This window comes from Halyomorpha halys, unplaced genomic scaffold (genome assembly GCF_000696795.3).
Source record: "Halyomorpha halys isolate HHAL.00 unplaced genomic scaffold, Hhal_1.1 Scaffold34.1, whole genome shotgun sequence".
In the NCBI taxonomy this organism is placed as follows: Eukaryota; Metazoa; Arthropoda; class Insecta; order Hemiptera; family Pentatomidae; genus Halyomorpha; species Halyomorpha halys.
Window position 1 is genome coordinate 965,565 of NW_027105031.1, and position 10,965 is coordinate 976,529.

Below are 10,965 nucleotides of genomic sequence, written 5' to 3' on the forward strand. Positions count from 1 at the left end.
TTTTTCCTTATATACATCCATTTTATTTACAAAATATTTGTATCTAATTAGAACACATCGTGACATTAACTTTGATATATTTATTCTCTGTTAGTACAAATATTTAAAAATTTACTTATAACTTTGTCGTGATATCTCTCTTGTGCATCGTTCTTTGATTTCAAATTAAGAAACTCACTTGAAAAATTGATTAACGTGAGTTGCTATAATTAGTTTTATATTCTCAAAAGCGCCATGATTCTTGCACCAACTTAAAAATGGTTATTAATGGTTTTGATAATGTTACTTATTTATATTTTTATAACTTCAAAGTTTAATAATGAAATTTAGCATTATTGAAATATTTTTAACAACATTCTAGTTAAGTTGAAGAATTTTCATAAAAGTTGGTGCTACTAAGTATCAGTTGTGTACTTAGTACTTTGTTAAGTCGAAAAAGTATTTCCATTTCTTTTTCTGTCTGATTCCCAATAAATGGTTTTCTATTTCTCTCAATTTGTTTCGAAAAGTTTTAATAAATTGAGATTACTGTCCTTTTCCTAATTAGTTTTATATCGTTCTCGCAACATAGCGAGACATTCAAACATTCAGTTTTGTATTGATATTATTTTCAAACATTTTAGATGTTTCATCTTTTGGAATCTATGTAACTTATCATCATGATTGTAAATTTATAGATGTATCTCACGTCCGGCCCTAATTTATGAAGCACCACACTCTTATAAAACTTCCCGGCTCAATGAATATTCTTGCGTCCTATTAGGAATTGCCAAAAACAAAGGATTTTGTGTTAATAAGACGTTATACATTTTTTGAACGTGTGAAAAATCCAACAAATCCCTACTTCAATCAACTTACACCTTTAGAAGTACCTCTAAGATGGCTAAAATTAAGTGATAATTAAATTGTAGTTGGAATGCTGGGTTCGATAAACGAAATTAGAACTCTTTTTTGCTGAGTTATTCAGTAAATGGATGGCTATTATCCTGTCACTGAGCTTTAAGGCAGCATTGGATGGTATAATTTTGTAAATCTGATCTTTGAATCAAACATGAATAACATATACGGCTGGTAGATATTCCCGAACCAAACCGTATTTGTCTGTGGGCAGTAATTTCGGCTAATATTTTCGGTAGTCTATTAATTTAATCCTCTCAATACTATTAAGCTGTGAGGAGGCCCCTCACCTCTGGATTTAAAATAGCATCCTTTAGAATGGATATTTCATAAATAAAAAAAAAAATACTACAGGTAACCTTAAAATACCAAAGGTAGTAAAAAGTAATACCCAACACGAATTACTTCCTTTTCTTTTTTTCACAGTAATGCACTTATTAATTCACTTTTCTTTTCTGTTTTAGGGGGATCAGGAAAAAAAAATATTAAGCTGTAAACAATATAGCTCTAAGTTAAATACAACAGCTTGTTCTCGTTTTGGGAATTTATTTTTAAGTTCTGAGAGATTTTAAGTTCTGAATTTTAGCAAAGCTCTTACCTTTTTGTACTTGACCCTTTACTTCCTCTTCTATATTTGTACTACAGGTTACACTGAAACTCAAATTCTCGAAATGCATCATTGAAAAAACAAGCACTAGTTTCTCGAGTAAATGCTTGGTGTAGTCAGATCAAATTTGGAGCTATGTGTTATTAAAATAACTCCAATCTCCTTTATTTTTGTAGAATAAGAACAAAAGATTATTTATCGTATTAAATGAGTTAAAATGTGTACAAATTTACAAAACCAAAAGTCGTTTCTAGTAATGTAGGAAAAACAATATTCTTTATGAAAGATCAAATCATATTCGATTTTAACTTTTGTACTTGATTTTGGAGAATTTTTTTTCTGCTAATATTCCGCGTTCATGAAATAAGTTCATAACACCTTACAATATTATCCTAATCCAACATAATTACAACTGTTGAAAAGCTCAGTTTCCGCTATTCCAAGCCGTATTTAAATATATTTTAGATTCCATTTTCTTTATATGGAAGAATAAGCAGTTTATAATAAAGATAAATCTCTTAAACTATTTTTTTATAAACAACAGACCTTGGAACAACCTAAGAAAAACTGCCGACGCCACCTGGAATATCCTCTTGCCTGTACCTGTCTGCTGGATTTATATCGCTGAGTCATACAAGGACGAAGAATATTAAACCTGTTCCTTCTCTTTTGCAGTTTTTTTTTTATTTGTTTTTGTTTCAGCTTTCATAATTTTAGAATGAAAAAAAGACAAAGTCAGATCGAGATAGCAAGCTTTCCGATCTTAGCATCTTTCATTCATGAACCAATGTCCAGTTAGCATGTAGGTAACGTCTTTTTCCTTTACGAACTGACCTGCCAATTATTTGCTATTGCGATATTTCAGAATATGTATATATATATATAAGAAAAAAGTTATCAATACATATATATACTGTTTGAAAACAGGAAATGTGAAAAGGTTGAGTTCAATGAATAATTGTATAATAGATTTATTGTATCATTGATCTTCCATGGAAAAAATATATATACAATAACCATACCATTTCTTCTCGAGAATCAAATTATTCCTCACGGATCGATTGTTCAATATATTACAATATTTAGTTTTTGTTGTACACAGTCGCTTGTTTTTCTTCAAGATGTGCTCCTAGTCCCTCCCCATTCTCTCATAACCTCGTTACATTCACTTTTTTTAAAATGTTTATTGACAAATATGAATTTGTTTAGAGAACTTAGAAATTCAGAAAATTTATTTTGGTTCACCACCCTCCAAAGACTTATAATATAATAATAATATGGAGGGTTAGGTCTTAGAATATTATACTATAATCTTAGAAAACGATAATTTAAAATGATAAATAACATGAATCAATAAAGTAGGAATGTTATTGAATAAATTTAAGTTTTTTTGTTTAATCCTCCTGTCCTACAGTATCCTTTCTAAATACTCCACTAACGCCTGTTGAACAGATTCGATACTTAGGACTCCATCTTGACAAGAGACTTACTTGGAATCTACACACAAGACTGAAACGACAAGAAACTGCTCGTAGATTCCGATTGCTACAACACTTACTTGACAAACGGTCTAAACTTCCCATTCACTACAAAAAATTAGTATACACTACGATAATTAGACCAATTTGGACATATGGAATTGAGCTCTGGGGCTCTACAAACCATCAAATTCCTCCCCCATCCAATCCTTACAATCCAAAATCCTACGTATAATCCTTGATGCTCTTTATTACGTTACAAATAAACTCATTCACAAAGATCTTGACATCCCATTCGTTGCAGATTTGCCCAAAACAGATATGCGTCTTTTCATTCCAAACTCCTTACCCATCCTAACCCATTAATTCTTAATCTTTCATCCTTAACAATCCCTGATAATCCTCCGAGGCGCCTGAAAAGAAGATGGCCACGGGACCTTCTAACTTAAATTAATAGGTGGTTCCTTCCCAAGATTTTCAAGTGTATATGAAATATAACATATTTACTTATTGTATTCATTATTTGTACTGTTGTAAATCACATTAAATAATTTTTAAAAAAAATGTTTTTTAATCGTTATCATTATCTTTTACGATTATATTTTGTGATTTATCGGTACATAAACGTTCATGGAGAAAAGCACCGACCAAAATACCATATGCACTAAACTACTACTCTGATTTTCAAATTCCTTTCTAATGTCAACCAATGATAAAAATTCTAATATTAAACATAATACTGATTAGAAACTAGGAATTTATTTTCTTGGTTAACATCGAATTTAAATATAGCTCATGAACATTTCGCAACGGTTTTGGAAAATGCATTAAAAAATATTAGCTAACTAAAAATAGTCTATCTCAGTTTGTCTGAAGATAGTGCCTCTTCACGTCATGACAAACCTTGTCTGTTGACATTTTTATATCCAAGGTATGGTCTCTGTCCTAAAAACACGTTTCGTAATGAAACAATAAAAAAGGTAATTGAGGTCGTGGTTACGGAGCGTGTTGGGCCAGATTTGACTCCAGGCGGATGCCGGTTCGGTTCCTGTATTTAGGGGGTTGTATTTTATTTCTTGCCGTGCTCGTTGAATGGAGAGCAATTTAATAGCTCACACTGTAACTAAAAAAATAGTTATACATACTGATAGGGCAATAGTTATACATACTGATAGGGCAATTAATTCAAACAAAGAAAATGTATTTGATTCATTAACCCGTTTTGTTCCAAATGATTTAGGAAATGTGTCCTCTGAACAACTTATAATCAAGTCCCGTTGATTTTAGCTAGAAGATGAGGCTCCAGGGTTCTTTTTTGTTTTTTTCGGTTTTGGCACATTTACCAAAAACGATACGTCGTTCAAAAAATTTTCTTATACTTTCCACAATGAAATTCAATAAAATGGTATCATTAATTTTTTTTTTCACTGTGGTCGAAAAATATGTTTTTACAGGCTTCCTTAGAAAATATCTTTTACAATTTTGATGAAACTCGGTATATCAATGGAAAATTAAATTCCCTTTAATATCCGCTATGTACTATTCTCATTGAATCATTCTGAACAACAAATTTTCAGAAAAGCAAAAACCCTCTAATGAACCAGACTTAATTTTTGTTTATTTAAAAAATATATATAAAGATGGGAATTAGTTAGTAATAATAAGTATGGATAAATATAAATTATGAAAGAATTTTATAATTAAATAACTCCTAAACTGAAATGCAATAATGGAAATAGGATTAGTGGATAGTATAAACTATAATGTACTATACCGTTGGAAAGTTGTTTTAAAATACTTATATTTGACAAATGAGTGGCGAGAAACCAAGAAATTGTAGATAGAACATTTTCACAATACTAGATAATGATTGAACTTTATTTATTCAACTTTTGTCCGTTACATTTTCGTCAAAACAATGCGAGGAGATGAAAATGTGTTTAATTTTTTTTTTTCTATCTAGCTGTACCTGAGTGAAAATCATGGTTCTATATTTAGAAAATTGTCAATCGATTAAAATTAAATTTAAAATTATTTATTTAATTAATTATAAATAAGCATTTTTTTATTGTTTCGCAATTTCGATACGAATTAGGCATTAATTAGGTTGGAGCACGGATAGATAAACAAATCTTTTATTCGCAAATTTGTTGGACTCTCACCCTCTCACGTAATATCGAAGAGTCATTTTCTACCTTATGAATGGTAGGTGACCAAAAACACCAAAATAAACTGAATTAATGAATAATCAGTTGTTAACTTTCACTTTGTATACATATGGAACTTCTGGTAAGTTAATTTAACTGTAACATCCCGGACTTACAACTTAACATAATTGATCTAGGCTGTTCACACAATTTTATGTAAAGCATCCACTAATTTATAGTTTTTCTGTTTTAGAGGGATCAGAAAAAAAAAAAATGAGAATCGATTTTAGGGGCTCCATGTGTGGACCGTGCTTTTTTTGTGAAACTCGTATTCGAAACTTTTCACTATCCCAAAATTTTCCCTTACATATTTCTTGATATGTATTTTTAAAAAAATATCATGATAGGATTTTATTAAAAAATTGAACAAATGAACCATAGCCTAAACTGAGGATTGGCAACTTACGAGTAACTCGTGGATTTAAAAAAACAACTCAAAAATGTGTGGTCCAAGTGGGAATTGTGCAGCTACCACATTTTAAAGGCCTATGTTCAAACTTTAAAAACTAAAACACTTTTCCAAGCGTTACTGGAAGAAAACGCCACAAATATAAAGAAAAGGTGTATTTCTTAAAAAACGAAGGAATTTAAATAATATGTATAATAAAATATAATATAATAAAAAAAGGGAAAGACATAAAATCAATGAAGGGCAATAAAGACCGACTCAGCGTGTGTCCATAAGAAGATTAATCTAATCGAAATAGGTCAAGTGTTTTACAAGCTATTAAACATTTTGAAATTCTTACTTACACTACTTCTATCTCGCTTCCTAGATAGTTGCAGTAATGTGAAAAACAAATATTGTAGGGGACAAAACATGTTTCAACGTATTCTACAGCTTGTAAAACACTTAACCTATTTCGCCCATTTTCTGACTTTATTCTTTACCCTCTCTCCCTATGTATATATATATATACTGGTAAATGAAAGTAAAACAAGTGTGTATTAAACTTTTTTTTTTTTTCACGGAACGGCCTTCCAAGACTACGCGAATATCATTACTTTTTCCTTTTCACTTTCTCTCTTCTTCTCTCCTAGTATTTTCTCATGTTGTCTCTTCCGACCACGCAGTGCACTCCCGTTTTTCTTTATTTGTCGCAAGAACATTTATTTATTTCAGTTTTTTCCGTACTGTTCTCTATTTAGGCAGCCCTTGTCTGTTATTTTCAATTTCTTTGTTTCCTCTCTCATTTGCTTCACATATCCTCCTACGCTCTTGTATTCACGAATTCTGTCAAAGAGTTTCTTCTTCAGTCTGCTTTGGTCCATTCTCATCATGTGCCCCTAGAATCTCAGTCTTCTAATTCTTATTTCGGTTTCCAGGTAATTTATCTCCCTGTAGATTTCCGGGTTGGGTCTTAAACTGTAGATTTCCTGGTTGACTCTTAACCTGTAGCCTTCCTGTGTTTTCTTGGGTCCATAGATTCTCCTGAGGATCCTTCTCTCTATTTTCAGTAATTTTTCCTTTGGAGACATGTTGTCTCCATTCGGTATAAAATTATTGGTTTTATGACCGTGTTGTAATGTCTTATTTTTGCGTTAGACGATAGGTTCTTCTTATGGTAAATATTGCCTGTTGCGAAGCTTAGCCTTTCCAACTTCATGGTTTTCTCCTTTATGCTCTCCTTTTCCAAACCGTTATTGTATACTATCTCTCCCAGATATTTAAATTCCTTTGTCACTCTTATCCGTCCATATCTCGTCTCTATTACTTTTTTCCCGTAGTTTGTTTCCGTTGTCGTAAATTCTGTCTTTTCGTAGGATACTTGTAGGCCTGCTTTTTTCGCTATTTCTTTCAGGGTAATTATCTGACTAATTGCCTCTTCCTCTGTTTCCACTAGGAGGGCTAAATCATCTGCAAAGGTTATGCAGCTCACTTGTTTTTTCTTGGTCCCTACTACGGCCCCTGCGTTATTTATTTTCCAGAACTCTCTCAAGATTTTATCGAGTACTATGTTAAACAGCATTGGTGACATAAATAACAAACTTATTATCAGTATGTTTTTCCTAACTTGCACGAAGTATCAATATGGCAGTGGTCATTTTAGACAAAATTGCTTAATAATTAGGCCAAATATACATTATCTCTGATAAAGGTTGACTTTTTTTTTTTCCGTACCCTCCTGAAAAGATTTTAATTGGCATTTAGTACATACATATAGGAGGTTTGATGCCGTTTTTCTATTTCAGGCGTTTTTTAAATATTGATCTATCTTAAAGTCTCTCCTTCCCGTTTTAAGCTAATATTTGAAAAGTGATATAGTGCCGTCACTGCCCGGGGGTCCGGCGTTAAAGGATTTAAAGGATTGGTGTTATGAGTTGGACAAAAATACAACCCCTCACGATAACCGAACGTTCTATACCATAGACCTCTGGCACATATATCATATGATAATGGTTGACAAAATTCCTTTAATTTTTTCCGAGTATAAAATCACTTTATCTTATCGAGTAGCTAGTTTGCACTGAGCAAAGAAATATTTTAATTAAACGCATTTTTAGATGCTATCTTAAGTGCATTCTTCAGGAAATAGTTCTAGAAGGCCCTACACAAATAATGATTAATTCTTTAAAATTAAACAATATCCCATTCTTCCTATCAAAAAATAGCCCATATAATATATGTATTAAGTAGGCAAAATATAATGAATCAATTTCCTAAAAAAAAAAATTTTCATGTTCTGGAATCTCCTTTGTGAATAATAACTTTTTTTAATGAGAAAAAATGATGGAAAATGTTAGTCAAATCAAAAATAACCCAAACGTGCTAACAAAAAAAACATTAAATAAATAACAGACTTAAAAAGTTCTTTAGATTTTGATATATGACCACAGACATATAGGAATACCAATATAACTAGTATATAACAATAAAAACTATGATAGAGATCACCTGATCGAAAAAAATTAACGCTACTAAGATAAAATTTATTTTATATAAGAACCAACTCAAATTTTATAGTATGCTTGGTTCAGTTTTAAGTATTATGATTAAGGAAAAATTGAAAATCCAAGTTATTGTCAATAGTCATTAGTTCAATCATTATAGTCATTAGTTTAATTAGGTTTAGCAACTATGCTAAGTTTTTGGAAATTAGACAAATTTGAAAAGAAAATTCCATTCTATAGAAAATTTGCAAATCGTCTTATCACTCTTGTGCACTGTAAATTTTACAATATTAAAGATCATAAATTAATAATGATGGTAATTATTATCAACCAAACATATTAGAGCGCTTACAATCAGGGAGATGGCATAACTCTTCCCTACTTCAAACTAAAGTCCATGGTGCTTAGGTTTAATTTGAGGTTAATAGGAATATCCGCCATTGTAGTCTAAACTGAAACCGAAGGGAGCCGGTGATAGGCTTGTACTCTTCCGCTACTCCTCGGCCACGCCCCTGGTCCATCATAATGCCCACTTTTTGACTTCACTATTCCTATCAACTTCCCGCTTCCATTAACTCCTTTCTCAAACCTTACAATTGATACTCAATCAAAGCTAACCTTTCGACGGACTTTTCATGGCCACTTTGTCCCAAACGACAAAAAGTTGGAATATTTTGAAAACGTAGTAGTTGGAAACCATAATCTTGCTGAAATATGTTGTTTCTGGGTAACATACGGGCAGAGTTCATTTGTGGGGCTGTAATTTCTTCCTCGAGAGACAGGTTGTACTCTTATTAATAATGTCTTATTTATATTAATCTTATTTATACTCTCTAAGATATTAGTAATTACTTGAACAAATTAACGGAACATTCCAAAAAAAAATTTATACATTTTATGGGGTTATAAAAAAATACATATGTTAACATATCAATATGATATTCATAATAGCTTCAATTAAATTGACTCCTGCTACCAATAAATTTCTGTAAGAAGACGTTTTATAGTTAGGAAAAAATCATTCTGAAGTACCTTCGGGAATTCTGTAAGAGCTTTCCATGATTCATTATGAGCATAATCATTATCTACTCTAAGCTGGGATTAGTGAACTACTAATGGATCAGAGGGAGAAACTGGATTGCGTTACTAAAAGATAAGAAAGGAGACGTAAAGATTGTTACTGGAAGTCAGGACCGACGCGATATGATAGTACCTATATGGTATAGATAGCAGTTCTGCATTCGTAGTACTATGTTTATCCCCATATATTTACTACCATTTTGAACAATATTCCTTCTTAACTAGCCATTAAAAGGCTCATCACCGGACTACTATTTAGATTTTTAACTGACGTAACGTGTTGACACTTATTGGCCATCTGGAAACATTACTAATCTCTGATGGAGGTTATATTTCAATTCGAGACCCATTGCATAATGTGATCCCTGACTCAGATGTGGACTCCTCAATCACTATAATTTCATATTAATCACTTGTCCTAATTCGGCCGTGCAGTGCAGGCCACTTGTCCCTATCAATTATCATGCTTGTTTGGCGTGATCAAAGGCCTTTTCGCAGTTTACAAAAAGGGATCTAACAGGGCTACGGTTATAATGTCTAATGAATATTGGATATTAGCAAGGCAATTCTTGGATAATTATTTTGAGTGACTCGTGTTCCAAAGAGCTGTAGTAATACGCTGGATATTACTATGAATTTAGGATATTGACTCAGATATTGAATATATATTGTTCAGAGGAAAATTATATATTATAATTTATTGCACAAGTAAATATGGCAAATGGAGTACCATTCATAACTAGGGAAAGCAGGTACCTAACAGACTGAAAGTGTAGGGATTGAAAAAATCATTAGAAAACCCAGACTACTTTTAAGAACATTAGGCAATCCAACGGTTGTTTAAGGAAGTCTGGGGTCAACAGCAAATTTAAGCTGGTGTCTCTAGGTTTGGTATGATGAAAATAAAATGATTCTTAATTAATTGTGATCAAATTTAGTGATAATATTGTACATATCAATTTCTTCAAGGAAATTACATTCCGTTTTCCTGTGATCATCAGTTCCCAAACTTTTTGTCGCCACGGGTCCCTTTTTGGGGTAATAAAATGTCGCTGTAACAACCTTGTTGAGCTAATAAATATAAAAATCTCGCCCTTTATCCTTAGACCGGTTGAATATATAAGTAGAGTATAGAATTAACTATATATTTGCTATTTTAATTTTAAATATTTTTTATGACGCTTTTGACACCGCTGCCTTAGACCATATTGTCCATCGTGTGCCCTCAAATTTTACATGCTTTAATGTCAAAAAAGAATTTTCTCTGATGCAGCTAGGAATTTTAATAACATATTAATTCTTAAGGTTGTTTCTACAATCAATACTAAACACAATACTAATGAATATTTCATTATAACTTTATAAAATTTTAGATATCAAAATATTACAGGCGTTACATTTAAATTGGTCAAAAGTTGGTGGTCCCACGTCTATACTGGCTCAATAATGTATTCAAATTAATTAATACAATAATACTTAGCAAATGTACGAACACAGCGTGGTCTGATTGTGGATTAACATGGTCACAATTAACATTTAATCGATTGAAACCACAATGGCCAAACTAACCCGCAGACAAAATCTGGTTATAAACTAATAACAACAATTAATAATCATAATGTGCAAAGAAACACTAGACGCATACAGGACTGATAATGAGTTATAATGGCGACTAATTAGCAACGTCCTAAATAAAAACTTAACACGTTAGATAGTTGCTAGGCGAGGCCGGCCAAACAACCCTTACCAATCGACAATTAATTATTTTAGTATAATACAAAGTACAAATTTATTTTCTGAAATA